Below are 23982 nucleotides of genomic sequence, written 5' to 3' on the forward strand. Positions count from 1 at the left end.
CCTTAATGATAGCCAAGGCCTGTTGCACCAGCCACTGACTACTGACCTCTGCACTTTTTATGTGAGAAAAAGAAAAAAAAAATCCATATCTTGTTTAAGATACTGTTATTTGGGTTTAGATTTATGTGTAGCTACACTCAGGCTCCTGGTGCTAGATAGACTGATTTCTGAGGCTCACACTGGGTCACATCAGGTCAGAAGATGGACCAGGCAGTGAGGGGTTCTCGTTCACAGAAGTAAAGTGATTTGCCAGAACCAGGAAGTGGGGGCGTTGAGGTCGCCGGATATCGCCCCTGGTCACCAATGTGAGCTGCACGTCCCGCTTCCTGTCAGGGCCCTGAGAAAGAGACAGTTGGTCATCTTGGGAGTCTTTTCCAGGGCTGGGGAAGGGTGGGAATTCTGCTCGTGAAGATAAAAGGAGCCCCATCAAGGACAAGTCATCGTGATGGACCGAGAGTCTGCCCTATTGTGGACACTTCTCAGCGGATAAATTTAGGCTTTGCGGACGTGCAGCCTGTTAGACAGGTAGGAGCCCTTAGTTTCCCTGGGAAGGAGCCCTGGAGGTGGGGTGGGGAGACAGGCCGTCGAGAAAGGTCATTTTTAGGACACAGTAATCATTCATTCGTTCGCTCGTAAAAATGTTTATTGCACATTGAAGAGTGGCCAGTCTAGTAAAAGCATGAGCTACAGAGGCGCCTGTAACGTCTCCTGTGACGTGGCCCCTGACTTCCTCTTCCACCCTGTTTCCCAGCACTGCCCCCCACTCCTCCTTGCTGCTCCGCTGGACTTCCTATGCCTTGCGGCCCACTCCTCCTTGGGGCTTTTGTACTTTCCCTTGCCTCTGTCTTGAAGGCTCTTCTCCCAGGCACCTGCTCGGCCAGCTCACTTCGCTCAGGCCTTGACTACGAGCTGCATCCCCAGAGATACTTCCCCCATCACACCTCTGCTGTGGCGGCGCCTTCCTCTCTCTCTCTCTCTCTCTTTATCCCTTCATTCTGCTTTATTTTCCTTCCCAGCCCTTATTGCCACTTGACACATGTGTATTTACTGTGTGTTTATTGTCCCTCTCTAGGACGTATGTCTGGGAGGGTCAGGTGTTTGCTTTGTTCACTGTGGGGACTTGGGCCTAGAAGGGTGTCTGAAGGGCAGTGGAGGCTTCACTGAATGAAGGAACACAGGCCCTCAAGATACGCTCACTCCAGGGAAGAGAGACTGAGTCACAAATGCGCTAATGTATTAACAGTGCGTGGTGAGGGGGAGGGTCATGGAAAAAAGAAGGGGCGCCCCATCCAGCTTCCAGGAGGAACGGACACGGCCTTTCTGCCTGGGGACAATGAAGTACTGGCTAGATTGGGGTGGGGGCAGTGGCAGGACCCTGGAGTAGGAGAGATGAGCGATGTGGGGCAAGAGCAGGGCGGAGGAACCTGGGATCCGAAAGGGAGGCCGCCATGGAGAGTCCTCAGCAGCGGGGAGGGGGTAAGGATCAAAGTCTTGGCTACAGGAGTGTGTCAGAGTCTCTTTAAAGTGGCCTTCCTTGCTGGGCTGAGGTAACCCTGACAGCCCTTCCTCCCCCCTAAAGTTGCCAGCATCTGTCATGCGCATTGGTCTGGTTGTGGAGAAATCAGGGCCAACGGAGCTTGGGAAGGTAGCAACTCAAAAGCCCCTCTGTGAAGGGCTGGGATTTGGCAGCGGTAAGTGAGACCTGGGGGCAAAGAGGTAAACGTTTCAGCCCTCCAAATCCCTTCAGAGATATGGGGAGGGGTGCTCAGTTTTTCACCCATGTGGGGTGGGGCTGGAGTCTGCTTCACTGTTTCTCTTAGAAGAGAGAGCCCAGCCCGGCTTCCATTTCACGGTGAAGGGCACAGGTGACGTCATCGCTGAGTGTGAGCGGGTGGGATGGGCTTCCGCTTGCGGTGAGCAAGGGTTTGGAGGAGCAGCTGTGGAGAACAGCATGGTGACCCATGCAATGACAGCCCTGCGTGCCCCCAGCCTAAACTGTGGCAACCGTAATTCAGTCAAAGCCCTCACCACACCCAGTGGATGACTTGGTTGAGGTCCAAAGCTTCCCCAAGGGGAGAGGAGGCTGTGCCAGGGAGGTCAGAGGCACCAGGAACCAGGAGCCAGCCCGGGAGCCCGGGAAAGGGAAGAAGAGACTGGGGACTCAAAACGGCAGCCCATGAGAGCACTTTTTGTTTATTTGGCATCTCTAGTGCCTAGAACAGTATCAGATGCATCATAAGATTAGATTAACATTTGTTAAACCAATGAAAGAAAGAAATTCCCTGCATGATCACCGATCATGATTGCATGATCACCAATCAATCATGACTGCATGATCACTGATCAATCATGATCATGATTTTGCCGCCAGTGGCCCTGTTGGTCTCCAGTTTACAGCTGGTCAGACGCTTCAAAACTGAGCCATGGTCCTCCAAGTCCTGCCCCGTTAGCTACTCTGTTCCAGTTCAAGAGCTAAGGCACTGGAGAGTGCTGGGAGTAGGGAGGAGAAGACGCATGAGCTGGAAGGACGATGTCCTAACTGTGTGACTTCACTTGTAGTATGAGCTGAACTGTGTCCCACAAGTTCCCATGTTGAAACTCTCACCCGCATGACCTCACAAGGCGACTGCCTTTGGAGAAGCAGTCTGTAAAGAGGTGATTAAGGTAAAGTGAAGTCATATGGTGGGCCCTCATCCAATCTGACTTGTGTCCTTATAAGAAAAGATTAGGACACAGATGCTAGCAGAGGGAAGGCCGTGTGAGGGCATGGGGAGAGGAGGGCATGGGGAGAGGCGGCCATCTGCAAACCAAGGATAGAAGCCTCGGAAGGAACCAGCCCTGCTGACACCTTGGTCTTGGACTTCCAGTTTCCAGAACTGTGAGAATAAACTGATGTCGTTTAAGCCCCCAGCCTGTGGTACTTTGTGATGGCAGCCTGAGTGGACTCATGCGATGTGGACACCAGCCCTTTGTGGGTGGGATGGGGTGGGATAACACAATTACAAGAAGGTTCCTTCCTTTCAAAGAAAGGGAAGGATGCTGTGACTACAGCAGGGAATTGCTTCCCAGATAAACAATCCATGGGGAAGAAACTGTTTGTTTTTTAAATTTCCAGTCTGTGGCAGGTCAATATGGAAAAGAGCACAGTAAAATGAATCATTAGAAAACACATCATCTCTGTGCCCCTAGCGTGGTCGCTTCTTGGCCATGAAGTGAGGATTACCGAAAGCAAGGAGAAGTCAGCAGATGCTGACGACAGAGAAGCTGTCACGTGAGCTGCTGGAGGTTTTTCACAGCCAGAGCCCCGGGATCGAGAGCACGCATGACATGTACCAGATGGCTGAGCCTGCCCCGGACACCGCCCCAGCCACAGACCACAGCTCCTGGGGGTGCGGGGTTGGGGGCAGGGGCTCCAGGAGGAGCCCAGGGCTCTCTACAGCAAGAAACAAAGCGAACCACTGCTCCCTGGAAAATACCTGAGGCTAAAGATGTAGTTCATTTTTAAAGGCAGGCGGGCCCTACAGGAAGGATGGAGCCATATGTTTATTGCTTGTGAGTCTTCTCTTTGTTGCCTAGAACTTGCTCTCCTTGCCCTATTTCCTTGCAAAGAGGCAACAGATCAACTTGCATTTCCCCCAGGAAACTTAGGGCCCATCCAGGCTTCTCTTCCCTTTGCTCAGGGTAATAGGAAAGGAAGCACTTTTAGTATCAGAAAGGTTTATTAGAAAATTCTCACCCTGGACTGTGTAGCGTGTGATACTGCTGTTCATTAAAACCGACTGGAAGAAAAAAAGAGAAAGAAAATATATTAGAAAATATAAAACACAGGGCAACTGCTTCACATTCAGATATTAGCATAAGGTCAAGTTGTTATAAAAGTTTCTAAATGCTTGCTCTCAGTATCTGGCCTCATCTCATTTTGTGCAGGTAACCAGCAGCTCATGAACTCACTTCCAGCTGCACTCAGTAACATCAGTCTAAGGGCATTCCCCTCATTCTGGAAGTCCGGCTATAGAAGTCACACACATGGCTAACCGTGCCCAGCCGGGAGCTCCTGGGGGCCCTGCAGAGGTGGCCAGTGGGTGGCTGGCTGCCTGTGGCCAGGAGGGCCTTCCCTGCATTTGGGAGGAGGGAAGTGGGCACTCTTCCCTCCCAGGAGTAGTGAACAATGAAGGGGCAGAGGGAGGAGGAGGATCCAGATGATGACAAGAAGACAAAACCCCTCTGTCTGACCAAAGCAGCTGTCTTAGATCTGAGGGCAGTGCCCTGGTGGGTTTCCTGCTGAAGCCAATCCAAATTCTACAGCGGGGTGCAGACCACAGCTGGCTGCACTACACGAGGAAAGGTGGTTGTGGAGACCACACTACAGCAAGGCACCAACGATTTCTTTCCAGAGGATTTCCTATTCTGCTGCAAGCAGAAGTGGCTTGAACCCTATGGACCAAAGCTCAGCTCCTATCATCCCGATCAGAGGTCTCCTGAGGTGGTGACTTGGGCAAATAGACGTTGGTCGAGAATAGCCACCGTGAGGACTGGGCCTGACCTGGGAATGGTGGAAGCATGGAGGGGTCGCATCGGAGGCCCAGTTCACACTGAGACCATGAAGCTGAAGGAACCTCAGTGCCCAGGAAGGAGTGAATTCCTCCAGCTGCTTCCCAGCCCTGGAGGTGGAAGAGAGGCAGGAGTGGGCTGGATTGATCAACAACAGAGTGGCTGAAGTGGTGTCCCATGGGCACTGGGCTGGCGGCAGGGCAGTCTCGAGCCAGGAAGGGGATGATGGGATCCGAGGAGGGTGACTAGGGTCTGCCGAGAGTGAAAACAGATGGAGGGAAAAGAAGAGCAGGAGAGAACCCAGAGATGGAAGGCTGTGGTCTGGGACGGACCCTGTAGAGTTGAGGTTCCTAGAGTGGAGCACGTCTGGGCACAAAGGCCTGGGGAATAGACAGGGGAGTGAGTTCGGGGGAGGGGGGTGTAGACAAAGGGTCTTAAATAAGAGGAATCTGAGTGCCACGCAGTAGCTGTTATCTTATCTGAGATTCCTTTGCATCTTCAGTAGTGGCTATAGCAGGTACATTAAAAACATTGAGTTGTGAATCTCTTACTGATTGATACAAAGGCCACTGAGGGCCAGGTACAAAAGCTCTAATAATTTAAATAGGTTTTCTGGAGGACAAAGTCTATTGGACCATGCAACTCATGGAGCCACAGACATTTACACACAGTCCTTTTAGAGGTAGGGCAGTCTCAGGCCCGGTTGCCTGGGGCAGTCTCCTCGGCCCCTGCTGTCCTGAAGCAATTGACGGAGCCCCGTTTCACTCCCTGAAGGGTTGTGGATCGGCTGATAAAATGTATGGTCTCTCCACTTAGAGGTCGCTTGGTGCACTCACTTCGTAGATGTGGGCATCAGACGGATTTATTTTCCCTTTACTTGCAATGATTTGCATATGCTTTTGGAAAATAAAAAAAGCTAGTGAAAAATTTGATGGTCTTTGTGTGCTTTATTCGTAGGCTCAGATGAAGTGACATTTATTAAATATCAATGAGTATTGCACACTTTGCCAGTGCACTGCAAATGTGAACGATATGGCGCTGCCCACACTCTGCACTTTGCACAGATAATCTGGGTTTCAGCCCAACTTTTGTGTTTGACAATGTTTATTCTAACTTATTAAAATTATGTGGGCAGGCCCAGTGTGATGGATATAATTTTAGGTGTCACTTTGACTGGGCTAAGAAGGCCTAGATAGCTGGTGAAACATTATTTCTGAGAGTGTCTATGGAGGTTTTTCTTGAAAAGACCAGCACTCACATTGGTAGACTGAGAGAAGTGGATCTCTCTCACCAGCATGGGTGGGCATCATCCGATCTGTCGGGGGCCTCGATAGAACAAAAAGGCAGACATGAAGTGAATTCGCTCTCTCTGTTTGAGCTGAGACCTCCACCTTCTCCTGACCGTGGCTGGACATCAGCGCTTCTGGTTCTTAGGCCTTCAGACACAGAGCATGACTTACACCGACAGCTTCCCCTATTCTCATGCCTTCGGGCTGGGACTTGAACTACCCCCTGGGCTCTCCTGGGCCTCCACTTGCGGAGGGCAGATTGTGGGGCTTCCCAGCCTCCATAATTGCATGAGCCAATCCCTCATAATAAATTTCTAGATAGATAGATAGATAGATAGATAGATAGATAGATAGATAGATATAGATAGATATAGAGATAGATAGATGATAGATAGATAAACAGATAGGTATCTGTATATATCCTATTGATTCTGATCGTTTGGACTGAATGGCTGTAACTGGTAGCCAGCAGCAAGCCTTGAGTGATTTCGTTGGCAGAATCAATCAGTCGTATTGATGCTGAGCACACATTGGCTCAGTTTTTACCTCTTGATGACAATGCAGTCTCAGTCCCAATTGCGTCCACAGGTGGCTCTTTAACCTAATTAATTCACAGTGAGGAAACCACCAGCTTCAGGTCACACAGTTCATCCCTGCCTTCAGGCAACCTTGCACATGAACTCGGGGATTCTAAGAAAGAGTAGTTTTCTGTCCTCAGAGAGAGTGGGTTCGATGGTTCCAGGCTTCAGTAGTTCCCCCAAAGTGTTGCCCACCTGAAGCCCAAATGATCAATTTAGACTGCAATCAAGACTGAGGGTCCTCCAAGGAGGAGACCGGCCATTCGGCACTGGTGGAGAAAGCCGCTGCCGATGGTTTCTTCAGGTCCCTGCACACCTAATTCCTGTCCCGTGGGATGCCATCAGATTTTTTTTTCCTGCTTTATGTGGGGAGATGGCAACCAGCCAACCACCTTTTCCCTGCTGTCCCCCACTCAGGACTTGTGTTTTTGTGGGACACTCCCCGTGGACTGGGCACCCCCACCCCTGCCAGCATACCTCCCCCGACCCCAACAGCACACCCCTGCCAGCACAGACTCCTTGTGGCCCACCCAGGGGGCTGGAATTGGGTGGGAGTCCCTGGGGTTTGGAGGGCTCCCTGTAAGCCCACTGGACTGTGTTGAACAGTCCTGAGGAGTGTACCCTTGGGCAGAAGGCCAGGAACAGCCTGGGTAACCCACTAAGCTAATTACTGTCTCTGCAGATGGTGTCCCCTACTAATCCTCTTTTGGTGTATAATAATCCAGCCTGTTTTGAGAGATGTGAGGTATCTGGCCTCAGTGCAAATGGCCTGTCTGCCTTGGCTGAGAAGGCAGGGTGGGCTGGAGTTCTGGGCTCTGGAGCCAGGGAGAGTGGCTGTGAGGACCATCTGGAGGAGGGCCACGAGACCTGTGGCTCCTGGAAGGACCAGCAGCAGGGAGAGAGGCAATATTCAAAGCAGCCGGACATCCCCCTTGGACTCAAGGGGGCTCAGGAAGCCGGGCATGACCTTGCCCTCCCTAGAGGACGGTGAGCCTGTGTCCTGTGGGTCTCCCACCTGAGGACAGTGTCTACTGGTTCTGGGAAGTCACAGCCAGCGGGGTGACATTCCAGCCTGAGACTCTGGGAGGTATGTCTTGAGCAGGATGCTCGATGTGATGCAAGACTGGAGCTCTCCCGTCAGCCTGCCAGGCCATTTGGTGTTAGGTCATGTTTGAACACGGTGCACCCTGGATTCAGGCTCCTGCTCGCTGATTTATGGGATATTAATATTATAGCCTGTCTCGTCCTCCCATTGTGCACCTGGAGGGTGAACAATGTACTCAGAGAGGCAGAAGTGCCTCCTGATGACCCTTCTCCATTTCTTGGTGTGGCGGGGGTAGGAGAGGAGCTCCACTCCTGCAGGGTGAGACCAGCATGTGAGGGGTTTGGGTTGGGGGTGACACTGGCTTCTGAGAGGATCAAGGCTTCAGGGAAAGCTATCAGGGGCTGGGGCGAACATAGCATGTGTAATGAGGTCAGCGGTCCCTAGGAATGACCTCATAGGATTTCCTCTACTGGCCTGAAGTTCAAGGTCACTGGGCCCATTTTTCTCAAAGAAGGAAGTGAGGCACCGGAGAGTAAGTAATGGGAGGTCCGAGAAGTCAAACTCGGGTCTGCCTCAGACCCCTTCTTCCTTGCGGCTCTTTTTAAGGTTATTGCTGGGCAAGGCAAATGCCATTTTCCTGCTCAGGGCTGACTGGCCAAGAGGCCAAGGACTGGGGGCAGGTGAGTCTCAGAGGGCACACAGCCAGGGAGGCCAGACCCTCAGCCACATCCCGTGTGACTGCTGGTCACTGTCTCTGTGCCTTGCGAGGTCCTGTGCATTCTGTACCTCACTGCTAGCTCACCGCACACTGTAAGCTCCCCCCACAGTGGAGGGAATTAACCCTGTAGTGATCAAGAAGGGGGCAAAGCCACTGTCTCCTAGAGATGTAACCATGGAGGTGGCCCTAGAAGAGACTTTGGTCCCCTCCCACAGCCCAGAGTGTACCTCGGACAGTGAGGACATCCCCTGCTCGGGACAACCTCCAGAGAAGCACAACCCACATCCCACTCCATTAACCCTCTTAGATAGAAAAACATCATCCAGAAGTCCTCTTCTGAATTCTGCTGACCTGGGCCTGCTCTCCTAGGCTAACCCTGGGGCTAGAGAAGAGCTGGCTGCCATCTGCAGCACCTTAGTGCTTATGTATATTTGTGTATGTGCATGTCAGAGTGTGTGACTGCAGGTGTGCGTATGTGCGTGGGTGCTTGTATGGGAGTGTGTTGACAGACATGCTGGTTGGGGAGACCCGAGGCTGGAGAGACACCACTGCACCTGCAGTCATGGCGCGTAGGCTGGGCTCTGGTTCTGCTCTGTGGCCCTTGGTTTCCCAGGTGGGATGTGAGCAGGGAGGACTAAAGAGGCCATAGCCTCTCTCCAGTGCGATAGCCTATGCATGCAGCGTTCAGCAGCTCTCTCTGCTCCAAGTTAAATAACCCCAGTCCCTGTAACCTTTCCCTGTAATGCACATTTTCCAATCCTTTAATCATCTTGGTTATTTTCCTCTGAACTCCCTCCAAGATGCCTATGTCATTGGATAAGTATGTTGTATAAATTAGTCAGTAAATCAATCTGTCAACAATATCTCTTGTGCAACCACCCTGTGGCTTGCAGGAGGTACCGGGCTGATACAACCCAACCACACAGGAACAAAAAGAGTTTTCACTCTGGCTCACACCAAGAGTTCACTTGTCCAGCAGTGGCCCAAGACACTGGGGTCATGCTGGGAAAACAGGGTTCCTTTCAATGCCATCACCCTCCAAAGATCAGGGCCTTCCCCTAGCATCAGAGTCTGAATTGTTTTAAGTAAACATGTAAGGGAGCCTGCTCTGTCCAGAGCCCTGTGTGAGACTCTTCGAGGGTCACAAAAATAAGTGTGATGCAGATCCTGGCCCTCAGGGGGAGAGGCAGGGGCGTGAGGTGGAGAGTGGGGGTACAGAGGCAGAGAGGATTCTGGATGGGGAACTAGCCAATCCCCACCCAGCCTGCAGTCTGGAGGCTGCAGAGGCGCTGCTAGTGTTAGAGGTGGGTTGCTTTGAGAGGTTTTCTCCCAGACGCAGCATGATCAATAATAAAGTGAAGTAGCCAAAAGAATTCAGAATTTGGAGGAAACTATTTATTTGAGTAATGGTTTTATCGTTCATTAGCTAGGTGGATCTTGGGTGAGTTATTTAAGCTTCTGAACCCCACGTTCTTGAAGAATAACATGGTAGGATTACACCGGCCCGGAAGGACTCTTTAAACTTTGATGATGTCACATTTGTGAGTATCTGGTGCATGGTAGGTGATTCACATGCATAATCTCTCTTCTCAACAAAAATTGCAGATGAGTTTCAGGAGAGTCTTCAGCTCTTCTGGATGGATGGATGGTGTTGACCATCCACTAGTGTGGGTTCTAAGTTCTGTTAGGTGGCTATGTGATGTGCACAATGGTATCATCTCTGCTTCTTGATCCTATTTTCTTTAAGATCAGAGGATAATCTATTATCTATGGTATAGTGTATGCATCATGATTTTATAGTCTTAGATCAACAGCTATGATTTTGTGTCTTGGCTTTTATCTTTATGGTTGGCCTTTTCCAATTTAGCCTCCGTTTTCCATATTAGAAAGAGCAGTTTGCTCTTGATTGGACCTCCAGCTAACCCGGCAGGGTAACTTTGGAGACGTCGCTGGAGAGCCAGCTTGGTGCACAGCAAACACTTCTCAAACAGGAGTGTGTATCAGAATCATGTGGAAGTCTCACTGAGGTACAGACTATTGGAACCCACCCCAGAGTGTCTGATTCAGTGAGTCTGGGTGGGGCCCAGGCATTTGCATTTCTAAGAAGCTCCCAGGTGATGCTGAGGCTGTGGGTTCTGCACCGTGAGAACTGCTGCTGTAGGAGGACCAGCCCTGGAGCTTCCTGGAGCTCAACCAGCTGAGTGGACCTTCCGAGCCTGCTGTTTCTTTTGTAAACCTCTGCCTTACAGATTAGATTCAAAGGTAATAATTAAATACATTATGACGCAGAAGGCACTTTGGATACTATAAAACACAATATAGCTATTAATAGCTTAATGTTGTCCAGTCTATAGGTAAATTTACCTATAAAATGGGAATAAAATAGTAATTTTTATAAGGATTAAGTGAGATGGTCTATATAAAAACAATATGTGAAATATGAAGAACTGTAGAGTCTTATTCTTATCACTTCCTTGAGCCTCAGTTTCCTCATCCACAGCATGACAGGATGGCCAATGGGCTCACCTTCTGTGCCCTCTCGGTCACGTGGCAGTTCATTATTCCAAATGTGAATGCAAATTTGTATTTCATACCCTGCTGTTGCTGCCCTGTGTTTTGTTGGCCCTTTTGGTCAAAGCTGCATGTCAGATCACTTCTGTTAGATGGCTTCAGGCTGCAAGAAACAGAATTCCCAGCTAAAAGTAGCTCTAAGATACGGGGCTTGTTGTCTCATCTAATGGGTCTAGAGGCAGGGTGGTTTCAGGGTTGTTAACTCAATGGCTTGACCAAGTTCAGATTCTGGAATTCTCTTGGCTTTCTCCTCATGGTCACAAAGTGGCTGCAGCAGTGCCAAACATCACATCCACATACGACAATAGCCAACAGCAGGAAGAGATGAATTTCTAACTTGTATTCCTTTTAATGGATAAAAATACTTTCTTAGAGGCACTTATTGACCAGTGTTGTATCACATGCCCTATGACAAGGGAAATGGAATTACATGATTGTCTTAGACTAGTCAATATTCAACCACTATGGCCTCTATGGGGAAGAGGCCCAAGAAACGCAAGGTCACCCAATCAAGCCTCTGCCAGCAAGTGAGACAGTGGTGCAGGAGTGTCCATGCAGAGGGTGGGGGCGGGTGGGGGACCAGCAGCCCCTGCTGTACTCCAGTGTCTCTTTCCAGTAGGAATCCCATCCGTAAGGGCTTTACTTGCATATCTACTCTCCAACATTGTGAGATCTTCCCATAGCTGGGAGCACAGCTAGAAGGGGCCCCAAGCAGAATCTTGAAAAGCTGTTTAAATTAGTATTTGTGAATATTTGCAAGAGAAACTGAGCTCTCTAGGAAAATCCAACCCCCCGTGCTGGCAAGGCAGATCTACAAGGTCAGGGCAAGACCACAGCCTAGAGGACTCAGAGGCCACAGGGTTTTTCCCGGGCAAAGTGCTTGACCCTGAACACAAACCAACAACACAGCGTGACTCTTGTGTGTGGCATCTCCTCCTGAATCTAGCATAGTGCCGCAACCACAGCAGGTGCCTGACAAGTACCCATGTTTTTCTCAAGAAAGAAGCTCTCGCTGCTATGACCGAAGGAGTGAGTGAGGATGGGGAGAGCGAGGGAGGCTTTTGCAGTGGCACAGCTTTTGCTGGAGTTCTCAGAAATCCATGTCTGTGGGTTGGTCCACCCTCCTTCTTCCTCCTCTGTCAGAGCTCTGTGAATCCACTCAGGGGTTTTCTAAGGGAAGAGAAGAGCCCTACTAAGTTTTTTTTTCTAAGGAGCAGGCTCCAGTCTAGGCTCAGGGATGGCCACCAGGTTTGAAAGGAAGCAGGGCCAGGAGAGAAGGGGATGTAGCCTCGCTGTCCCAAGTGCCCACAGGGCAGTGATGGTAGCACAACATAAATGTGCTCGATGCCACTGAACTATATACACTTAGTGCTAAGTGCTATACAACAGTGCTAAGATGGCAAACTTTATGTTATGTGCAGTTCGCCTCAATTCAAAAGAAAAACAGCAACAAAAGCACACTGTCAGCCGTCACAGGTTGGGTTCCCCAGAAAGCAGACCCCAAGCGGAGGTTAGGGTACCAAGGGTTATTAGGGGGTGCCCTTGGGCCCAGTCCCTGAAGGGGGAAGAGAAAGAAACCAGACCAACAGAGCAGAAGCCTGGCCACCCTGTCAGCTCAGTGGAGACTCAGCCAATTTCACAGGAGCTCTGAAGGCAGGACAGCTCTTCGCTGTTGTCCCAACTTGGGGCGAGGTGACCAGACCGTTGGAGCTGGGCCCGGAGTTGTCATTGGTGTGCACTGCCTTGCAAGAGGGTGGCCTTGGGCAAGGCTGCCTTCTGCTGAAGCAATCCTGGGGGTGGCAGGGTCGGGGGACGGCCAAGGGCTGCCATTTGGGATAAATGGGTACAAGGTGTGTAAGAGCACAGGCACATGAGGGGCCGTCAGTGCCCGCCCTTTAGTCTTCACTGCGACGGTAGCAGCCCCCTCTGAGGAGAGCAGCATCTCCTCGTTTTACACGTAAGGCACCAAACAGTAAAGTCACTCGCTGGCCACACAGCTAGTAGTAGATGAGTGGGTGGAGAGCTCTAACCTTCCTGCCTGAATCCAGGGCTCCGTCCATGCCTGCCACCCTTAAGTATGGGCAACAAGGCTCTGCCTTGGGCCTTGGACATTAGAGGGGCTGGCTCTGGCCCTCCTCCATCTACATCCCTTCCTGGGAAATAAGGAGTACAGAAGGGTATGGGATGTCCCCCACCCAAAGCTCATATCCTTCCGTCTCTTCTTATCCACCCACTGGGGACCCAGAATTTCCTGGAAGGTTCTAGAACCTGCATCAAATCTTCTCTTGGTCCATCCTCCATAGTAAGGTATGCAAAATCCTTCAGCGGCTCAGCAGTGAAAGACAGGGTCTTAACATAACGCAGAAACCAGGACTGGCGTCCACACTCCGGGTTTGAACCCAGCTTCACTCCTGAGCTGCTGCTTGCCTGGAGGTAGTTTCAGTCTCTGAACCTCCTTTTCCTCCATCATAACCTGGAGAGGATGATAGTGGGTCCTGCAGGGTATGTGGGGAGCAGGCTGGCAGGGAACTCGACCCCTACACAGTGCTGATGTTCTGAGATACTCATCACCACGGGCTCTCAGCAACATCCTTGGGTCCAATGTCTGTGATGCTGTTTGCATGGCACCTTCTGTTTTCCTGACACAGCGTGGTCCTCACCTGTCTCCCAGACCAGACGCTAAGCTCTGGGCTCAGTCTGTGCCTGCTGAGTGAGAGAATGAAGATGGGGCAGCTCACAGGGCGTTGCAGGAGCCAGGGCTTCCTGAGTGAGGCAAAGGGCAAGCACGGGGGAGGAGAAAGCCAGCTTCAGCAGGTGCCTCCCATGTGCACAGTGTGGAATCTGAGTCCACTGGTGGCCCATGTACAAAGGGACATGTCCTCTGCCTGGCCTGGTTGTGACATGGGGCTGCACTCCCTGCAGGATGGGAAACAGCCTGCGGGGTGTGTCTCTGAGCACCCCCAGAGCTCACACTTCCAGATGTCCCATTTCACAGTTGGGAACATGGAGACCCAGGAAGTGGGAGTCGAAGGCTCAAGGTCACAGGACTTCTTCCCTTCCCGGAGGCCTTTCTTGGCAGGATGTGCCCAGCCCAGGATGCGTTCGCTGTGGTTCTCCAACCTGGCTGAGCTTCTGACTCACCAGCAGCCAGAGCTCCTCCCCACGCCCCGCCCACAGAGGTCTGCATTCAGTCTCGTGGAGTTGGCAAAATCTGTGACTTCAACCAAAACCTCATAGTGGGGATATACTAGGTGTTGAAGACTGATGTTTGGGAACCACTGGTTGGGAGATCTTTACAGAAATTAATTGAAGACGCCATTCTTATTTATTTATGTATTTACTTTCTCATTCTACTTATTTATTCTCTCATTCCCACAAGAATCTGAAGAATTATAAAAAGCCAACAGAGCACTCTATGGGGTCACTTGATGTAAAAATTGAACAATGTAAAGATAAATGGTCGTTAGTACAAAAATCAGCCAAACTGGTTGTTACATAAGCTGACGAATGACTTGGCTGAACTTCTCCTCTTTGGTGGCGACAACGGCCCCCGTGTCTGCGCAGAGCGCCGGTTCAGTAAGGAGCAGGGAGCGGGGCTCAGGTGTGTCCTCGCGTGCAGCTGGGTTCGGAATGGCCTCTCTGGCACCGAAAGAGCTCCCCCTAGTCACAGGCTTTGTGACATCCTTAGGGCAAGCCAGTAAAAGGGACGGAGATTTTGTTTTTTATTTGATTGGTGAAAAATGATGGAAAGGCTGAGTCCCAGATTGGTGAGTGGACCAACCAAAAGCTAGAGAGGGAAAGGGCTGCCTACGTGTCTCTGTTGGAGATGATGTAGCCTCCCCTGGATGGGACGCCCAGTCATCACGGCTCTCCACATAGTCGAGAACAGGGGTGAATCAGACCTGTGTGGCCTCCTGTGCACCTGCAGAGGGCAGGGGTGCGGCAGGGGTGGGAGGAGTGCCGTGGGCTGCCTCACTCTGGGCGCTGCAATTCAGAAGGTCACTGGCTTCCTGCAGAAGCATCACATGCTTCCAAGATCAACACGTTCTTTAGGGGCCACCTTGCCTGCCTTCTTCGGTTTTTTTGGAAAAGAAATCCGAGTCCAGAGAAGGGGTGTGAAGTCCTTGAGTCCTCACGGCCCCAGTGAGACAGTGTCTAGCCACCTGGCCCCAGTCCTGAGCACTCCCTAGGATGCTGTTGCCTGGTCCATGATTGGAGCCTGGGACCTGCTGGAGAAGAGAGCCGGGGAGCAGCTGCAAGCTTCCCTGGGGTGCAGAATGAGGCTGGGTGCTCTCAGGACCCAGCAGGGCCTCCTCACATTTCAAACCACTTCCCTTGAGATGTACCTCCTTGTTGACAGATGCTGGAAGGTCCTGCTACCCTCCCTGACCACCCCCCACTCTCCTTCTGCCCACCCTTGGCCCTGTTTGCCAGAATGACACAGACTATACTCAGTTTTATTGCTTCATCTTGTAAATCAGTTTCTTGTAACATTCCAGTTGCTTCCATTCTCTGAATTTCCACGGATCTATCAACATGTTTCTGGACCTGGGTGCTCTGCCACACAGCACCACCTGCCCAGGTGAGAGGTGGCTGGCAGGGCCCTGGGGGAGGAAGGACTGTTTTTCCAGCGCCCACGTCAGGTTGTCGGCAGAACCAGGATCTCCTCTTTCCTGGTGCCGGGACTGGCTTTCCTCTCCCAGGCAGGAAAGACCACATTCCAGCTTTTTCCAGGCTCTGTCACCTAGAGAAAGAGACAGATGGGAAGACAGTGCTGATGGTTTTCCTAGGACATTAGTGTATACGTAAATGCTTTCTGCCCTTTCTGAGAAGCTGAGAATGTGTCTCTGGTTGCTGATTCCCAAGTCTCACAGCTAGCTCCCTGCAGAGTGGCCAGGCCCTCAGAAGAAGTCAGGTTAGGGGCTGTCAGAAGGGACAGATCTAACATGAGCACTTACTGTGTCCGGTCATGGTCAAACATGTGCTCTCGTGTACATCTTGGGGTCGTTTTTATTTTCTTTTTCAGATAAGTAAACTGAGGCTTTGGGTCCTTAGTTAATTTACCTAAATTACATAACTACTAAGGGTGAGAAAACCCAAAATTTGACTGCAATTGGAATTCTCAGCTTCATTGTGCTTTGATTGGAGCTGTGGGAAAAAAGAAAAGTGGGGGAGAGGAAAAGAAAAATGAAAAAGAAAAATGAAAGACAAAGAACTTGCCAGAATTTCCTCTTAAAAACTAATTTTTTGTGCTTTTTAAAAGTTGATCATAGTTTTTCTAGAGCAGATGTTCTCTTGCTTATGCCTCCTAAAAGCATGCTGCTTTCTTCTTAGCTTTCACTCAGCTCATCGGGCACCGAGCTCGGGAGACGATGGGTGCAGACCAGCCTCGAGTGGCCCAGAGGCACCTGGGCTGCCTGCTGGCACCTCTCAGCATGCTGTCAGGATCTGAGAAACACTGTTCTGACATTTTAAAAATAATTTTCCAAAAACCAGATCTTTACTAAAACCTCCCTAAAAGGAGTAATTTCATGGCAAAACAACCAACAGAACTTCTTCATCAATCTTTTTTCCCTAAATTTTCCTAGAAGCGTTTCAACATTTTTCTCTCTGGATCTTCACCAATACATTCATTATCCTCTCTTCTTTTCCCTCACTTTCAACTTCCTAATTATTTTTGTTCTTTTTAAATTTCTCAAGAGTGTTCTAACATAGATAAATCTAGGATTTGTCTGTTCTTTCCATTCTGCAAACTTACTCCCTGCCCCTGAAGCACAACCAAACCCCAGGCCAACTAATCACCTTTCTTCCCTCTGTGTGGGGGGTGGGGCTGCGGGGATGGTAGGGACTGTCTGGGGGATGAGCAGAGAAATGGACTAGACTCCACTGTGGTGGCAAAATGGTGTCTGTAGCTCCAGCCATCATGGACATATTCCAAGCAGCTGGAAGGAGAAAAGAGCCAGAGGAAAAGGGTTTTTAGCAACCTTGAAAGAAATTTCCTAGAAGCCCTTCCAAATGACTTCTGCTTAAAACTCATTGGTCATCCTGATGTGAAAAGAAATTTGGGAAATACAATTTTATTTACTGGATATATTGCAGTTCTCAATAAATAGGATTTCTATGAGCAAGAGAAAAATAAAAGGACAATGGATTAATAGTCCCTGCCACATATGTTAAATAAAAGTGGTAAATAATAATTTTTGTCTTTGTCACTCTTGGGACTTTTTTTAGACCTCTGTAAAAAAATTAAACCTTTTATTTTGAGGTAATCGTAGATTTATATGCAGGTGTAAAAAATGACACAGAGAGATCTCCTGTACCCTTTATCCAATTTCCCCCATTCATAACATCTCATAAAACTAGAGTGCAATATCACAACTGAAATAGTGACATTGATCAAGCATGGTACAGAACACATTCATCACCATGGGGGTCCCTCATTTTGCCCTTTTATAGCCACGCCCACTTCCTTCCTTCACTGCGGTATCATTCATCCATTCTCCATTTCCATAGTTTTGACATTTCAAGGGTGTTATATGAATGGATCATAGAGTAAGCAACATTTTTCATCGTTATTTGTTGCGTGCATGAATAGTTTGTTCCTGCTTTATTGCTGAGTAGTATTCCATTGTAAGGATGGACCACAGTTTGTTTAACTGTTCGGTCATTGAAGGACATCTGACAACTAACTGGTCATTTCCAGTCTTTGGCTACCACAGATAAACTTGTGTACAGGTTTTTGTGTGAGCCTAAATTTTCACATCTCTGGGATAAATGTCCAAGAGAGCAACTGCTGGGCCATACGGTAGTGACATGTTTAGTTTGTAAGAAACTTCTGAACTGTTTTTTAAAGCGACTGTACCATTTTATAATCCCACCAGCAATGTGTGAGTGGCTCAGCTTCTTCACATCCTTGCCAGCCTTTAATGGGGTCACAGTTTTTTATTTTAGTCAACCTGCTGGGTAGGTCAAGATATCTCATTGTGATTTCATTTGCATTTGCCAGTGGCTAATGACATTAAATACCTTTTCACCTGCTTCTTTGCTATTCACATCTCGTCTTTGGTGAGGTATCTGCTCATGACTGCTGCCCATTTTCTAACTGCTGCGTCTCGAGATTTCGTTATGTATTCCAGATACTAATTCTTTGTTAGATATGTGGCTTGTAAATTTTTTCTTCCATTCTGTCACTTGTCCTATCATTCTCTTAATGGGGCCTTCCACAGGGCAAATGTTTTAGATTTCGATAGGCCTCAATTTAATCAAGTTTTCTTTTTCCAGATCATGTGTTTGAGTCCAAGAACTTTTAAATAGCCCCAGAGCCTGACAGTTTTCTATGCTTTTTTCTAAAATTTTTATTTTTTTATGTTTTACAGTTATGTCTGTGATTCACTTTGCATTAATTTTTGTAGAAGATAAGAAGTTGAGGATAATTTTGTTTTTACTATGGATGTCCAATTGCTCCAGGACCATTTATTGAGAAAGCTTTCTTTGTTCATTTTGCATCTTTGTCAAAAATCAGTTGAACATATTTCTGTGGATTTATTTTGGGGGGAGGTTATTTTGTTTCATTCATGTATGTGTCTATGCCTCCAATAATCCATTCTGGGGCTTTTAAAAGAAAAGTGTTTTTACCACTTAAAGTAATATAGTACATTATAGAATATTGAAAATATGCTGAGAAGTTTTTTTAAAAATTACCTACAGGTACCACCATCTAAAAAACAGAATTATAAACACTTCGGGGTGTTTTATCCATGCATTTTTTAATTATTATTTTTAATTTTTAAAAGATTTTATTTATTTATTTTTAAAGAGAAGAGAAGGGAAGGAGAAAGAGAGGGAGAGAAACATTGATGTGTGGTTGCCTCTTGCACGCACCCCAAAAGGTGACTGAACTCTCAGCCTAGGCATGTGCCCTGACTGGGAATTGAACTGGCAACCCTTCGGTTCACAGGCCCATGCTCAATCCACTGAGCCACACTAACCCAGGCACGTGCATATTTTTTTAAATGTGTGCTTTTGCTTTGTTGCTCTCATGTTTTTGCTGTGTATTAGTATGGATAGGCTAGGTAATGCTGCAGTGACAAATCTCAGGGGCTTAACCTGACAGAAATTTACTTCTCATTTGCACAGGAATGATGGCAATCTGGGCCTCCCACTATGGCTATTGTCCTAGCAGTGGTGACTCAGGCATCCAGGTTGCTTTAACCGACTCTTCTGCCCCGGCCTGAGGCATCCACATTCACTGTCTCAGCATAGTAATGGCACGTCTGTTCTCATTTCATTGGCTGGAGCTGGTCACATGGCCCCCTAACTGCGGGGAACAGAAAGTGTGGTCATGTACTAGGAAGGAGGAGTAGAACGCAGGATAGAACATACGGCCTTGCATTGGCTCCATATTGAATGAAAAAATGTTGTGCTTTATTTTATAGGTTAACATAACAATTTCTTTCCTGCTAATTCTTCTTCAAAACATTTTTAGATGATATACAGCCTAGAAAAAAAAGACCTTGGCATTTGAAGAAATAAATCTTTTGTCATCTGGAAAGTTGATTTACATAAAATGGCTCGTTCTCCAACCACCTGAGATAGTGAGGCCTCACTGTGGGAACAGCATCCTTGCTGAGACGGAACGGACTGAGAGGAGCACTGGCATCAGGCGGCTGCACTTCCCGGGCCAGGCTGTGCACGGCTCCTGGCAGCCTTCCTCTACAGTCTTCCAGCTCGCGTGCTGTCTTCCCTACGGCCCGCCTCGTTTCATGGTAGCTTTGTTTTGTTTTTAACTTGAATAAAGTAAAATCAAAAGACAAATAAGGGAAAGACCCAGACCATTTAGCACCCTGTAACAAACACACCCTGTGTGACATTCTGCCAACACCATCCCCTAAGAGGAGAAAAATGTCACAGGGCCTTTGCTCATGCTGCTCCTCTCACTTAAAATGCTTTTCATTCTGCCTTTTCCCAGTTAAATGCCATTCATCTTTTGGATTCCTTGTGTGAGGATACCTCGATACGTTGGTAGTCTAAGTACAGTTCAAGTAAACTTTCCTTAGAGTCGTGAAACAGAAATGGTCATCCTAAGATGCTCAAAGAGCACAGTTTATTAAATAAATTGAAAATATCAGTGGGAAGCAAAGAGAAAGAGGTGGATAGGTGAACACAACTGCATTACCTGAATCCTAGGTGCACAGTGGCCATGGCCATGCTCTCTCTCTCTCTGTTTCTCTCTCTTCCCCCCTCTCCCACCCCTCCCCATTCCCTTCTCCTTCTTCTACTACCTTTCCTGCTGCTGATGGGGTTACAAAGACCAGAACCGAGGGTGAGCAAAGGGCCTCAGCAGACAAAATGTGTGCTTGCTCTGTCGTGAGCTGCCCAGCTGTGGCTCCTCCATTAACCTGTTGAGCAGCTAATGGGTTTATTTGTGTCTTTCTGTCTGGTCAGCCCCCTTATTTGTCCTCAGCTCTGGTCCCAATAATTCCAACCCTCAAACAATCTGAGTAGAAATTCTTATCTGAGTTTGTAAGGAAAAAAAATCAAAGGAATGAATTATTGCAATTCTTTCTTTAACTTTCTTCCTCTGCGATACACTCAAATTCCTGTTTAAGTCGCCAGCATCCATGGAAAGTTCCTACTCCTTCCTCCCCAAGTGCCTGTGGATAAATGGAAGTGTGTTGGCATGCATGCTTAATTTGCATAGGCAAAGTTTAGCCTGCTCTGTGTTCACATATTTAATCCACGTAAGGCATACCTGAAACCAACAAAATATTACAAAGCAGGTATTTTCCAATTGTTCTTTCCCATTGTGGATTCAGTGCATGTTCCCCGGGCCTGTGTCTGCACCTCTTAGGCTGCCCTGGCCTCTCAGACCGTCGGCTCCAGGAGTGGGTGCTTTGCCACTCTTCAGAGGGCACCGGTCCTGGGGCTGCCGACGGGAGGGTGGGGCCATCCCAAGAACCAGCTCCTTATCAGGAGGATACAGAGCCCTGAAAATCCCCCCACCCCCGGAGCCTGTGTTTCCTTTTGGATCTCTGAGCATCTTTTGATCTTGAAACTAATCCATTTTTCCTCTCTCTCTTCCTATTTCCCCCCTCTCTTTCCCCTCCTGTCTCAACCAATTTAGGGAAATAAGAACCTATGTGGGAGATAAGTTCCCACAAATAACAGCGGCATTAACTCCTTCCTTGCAGGAAAGCTTAGCCAAGTTGTAATTAACTGGAGCATCTTGTGTGCATCAACTGGGTTGCTTCACTACAGGGGACATTCTTTTCACTATATTTTTTATTGATATGTTTATTCCTCTATTTATTGCCAAACAGACCTAGAAGAGTCTTCTGTCGCCACATGGCATCACACACAGTAAGTGCTCATCTTAAATTTATCATCCAGTTGGCTTGATTTCAGCGTTATTAGATAAATAGCTCCACTTCAGGGCAAGAGGACCCTGCCACTCAGCAGATTCTGTGGCAAGTTGCAGGGTTGGGGATTGTGAAGCTGGTGCCTCCTGAGCGTGTGAGCATTGAGTCTGGGTCCTGAAACCTGACCCAGAAGGTTCTACTCTCTCCTTACCTGCCCTGTGGGCCTTTCTTCTCTCTGGGTCTCAAGATCTTGTGCACTAAAACGCTCTACCTGTCTGTCTCAGTTACAAGGTTGTTGTGGGGTCAGCTGAGAGTAGGTGAAGGAGCTTTGTATTCTGCAAAGAGCTCCCCCAAACAGGGCCTTTGTCACAGCCTCAGGTCCCACGGCTGGGCTGGCTTGGAAGTTGTTTCCAGGGTCTGTGCAGACAGGCTGCCCCTCACCCTGCTCACTCTGACCCCCCTGGCAGCTTCCCGAGGGGCATCTGTGCCCAGCCAGCCTCAGTGACAGTGAGGGTGAGCTGGTTCCGACCCGCTGCAGCATCAGGCCCAGCTCTGAATCACCTAATCCCAACTAAGAGCATTTCTGATTGCTTGACCGCTGACCTCCTGCAGCTGGATTATCAGATGTGGCTTTGGGGAATAGGCTTGTTTATAATGCCAGAGACAAAGGGAGGAAACACAGAGCAGTTAAAACAACGGTCCTTCCTGTTGCTCCAGCGCCTTTCATCCAAGGAGGTCATTACGAAGCAGGCTCCTGGGGCTGGCGGGGCCCTGAAATGCCATTCCAGGGGGAAGGGGAAGAAGGAAGGCACTGACTGCAGGAAGGGTGCAGGTAATCCCACTACAGCCCTGCAGGGCAGGTGTTGATGTGTCTGCTGTATGTGGGAGTGGTGTTAGGGTCACTCATGGGTCTAAGTTCAATTTTCTGCAGCTGCCATAGGGTAGCGCTGGGGCTTTGAGGGGGTCTGGCTGACTCCAAACCCTTTTCTTCTCTCTTTGCCTCATGTTGCCATCCTTATGCTGAACAAAGCAAGCTTTAACCTACCGCACATGCCCCCAGAACCCCTCTTCGGTGCCCAGGCATGAAGTGTCCTGGAGTCTTTGTCACAGACTCAGAAAGGGAGACTATTGGAAGGTTCCATAATCATCACTGAGTCCAAGTAACTCATTATTCAGATGAAGGAACTGAGGCCCAGAGAGGTGCAGCAACTCATGCACACTCACACAGCACCCACACTGCACATGGCAGAAGGCAGGTCATCCACACAGAGCTGCTGAACACGTGAAGGAATTAGTGGCAGAGCTGCGCGTAAGCCCAAACCCACCTCTCCCCGTCTGGTGTCAGCCCCGTCAGTGGGGGTGGTGTTGTCCCCGGGTCAACGTGGTGGCCTGACCTGGGGTCTGTGCTTGTGCCCACTGCCTCCAAGCATTCCGTCTACTGACCGCCAGGTGATCTCAAGTCACCACTATTCATGTTTTTAAAGTAACCAATACTCATTTTGAAGTAGTTCCAACCTGGCTGAAAAGTTGTCAGAACTGAACCAAGAACTCCCACCTCCTGCATCATCTCTGCGAGCGCCCATCACCCTCCCCACCTGCCTCCTTCACCAGCAACCCCGGGCAGGGAGGGGAAGGCTGGAGGAGGTGGGATGCTATTAGTGTTGTTTAAATCAAAGGGTTTTCCCTTTCTCTGTTTCACAGTTGCCTGGAGAGTAGAACATTAAAGAACTCTGTCCTGAGAAGTCTTCTTTCTTGTAAACGCCAAGGACCCAGCTGGTACCCAGTGGGTAATTGTAGAGTGAACTGTTCTCATACAGTACCACAGTTTCATTAGTTATGGTCCCTTAATACACCCAAGAGGGAACAGAAGGCACATGAAGCGTTGGGTCTCGGGGGCTGGGTTGGGATGACAAGGCTTGGGGGTAGGGTGAGAAAGCCCATGGGTTAACTTGGGAAGGTGCTAGATGCCTAGAAGGCGATCCTCTTGGAGGAGGTGATGGGATCACAGGCCGCTGAAGCTCCAAGATCACTTAGAAAGTGCCTGGGACTTTGTCTCTTCCCCCACTTTCCCCAGTGAGACAAAGTGACATCCTCAAGACAGGCAATGGTCATGGCCGAATTGGATGCAGAGCTAGTCTTCTGAGTCCCAAGCTTTTGCTTGTCCCCCTCACCCTTTGTTCAACTGTTCTGTGCACTTATTATGATTGGCCCATGTTAATGTAGCAGAGAGGAGACAAAAAACTCACAAACGGTACACACTTTCACCCAGGCATGGCAGGCGAAAAGTGGCCAAGAAGGCTCAACACTACCCAGGGCCTGGGTGGATGCATTCCTGAGGGAGGCGGGCCTCTAATTCCCAGTGAGGAGGGTCCCAAGGAGACTAGAGAGGCGGTGCCTATTGATGTCTCTTGAGAAGGGGAAATCCCAGTTGGGGGTGGCGTGCTCATACCAGACAGAAGAGTCATAATGTCTAGAGGTGGATTTGCTCTGCCCACAGTGGGGATAGGGAGTCATTGGCCTGGTGGCTTCTGTGTGTGGCTCCAGGAATGCTGGAGCAACTATGCCTGCAGATTCCACTCCTGTTGGGGTGCCCACTAAACCCTTGGAGAGTCTCCTAATTCAGCAAGAGCCCGGGGACTTGGTACTCTTCTGCCATCTGCTCTGCCAAACCTAGAGTCTCCTTTAGCTCCAGCTAGCAGTACCTGAGCAATACCAGTAACTTTGGAGTGACCCTGGACAAACACGGAAACCAAGTTCCCCATGAAGCAGCAGCACACTCAGTACCCACCTTCTATATGCTGACTGTTTTTGTTTTCTTCGATTTGATCTTTCTCGACTAGTCACAATCACAGAGAATGAGTTCATATGCTGG

The 23982-nt window shown here is 49.1% G+C and overlaps 1 protein-coding gene across 1 annotated transcript in view; it reads left to right on the forward strand.

The window, feature by feature from the left end:
- The first annotated feature begins 7136 nt into the window (after positions 1–7136).
- RP1L1 (RP1 like 1) overlaps positions 7137–23982 on the forward strand; it is a 41941-nt gene continuing 25095 nt past the window's right edge. The window contains exon 1 of the mRNA XM_036032020.1: positions 7137–7505. The gene's annotated coding sequence lies outside the window, so the exon portion shown is untranslated. The remainder of the gene's footprint in view (positions 7506–23982) is intronic.

Source organism: Phyllostomus discolor, chromosome 8, assembly GCF_004126475.2.
Source record: "Phyllostomus discolor isolate MPI-MPIP mPhyDis1 chromosome 8, mPhyDis1.pri.v3, whole genome shotgun sequence".
Classification (NCBI taxonomy): Eukaryota; Metazoa; Chordata; class Mammalia; order Chiroptera; family Phyllostomidae; genus Phyllostomus; species Phyllostomus discolor.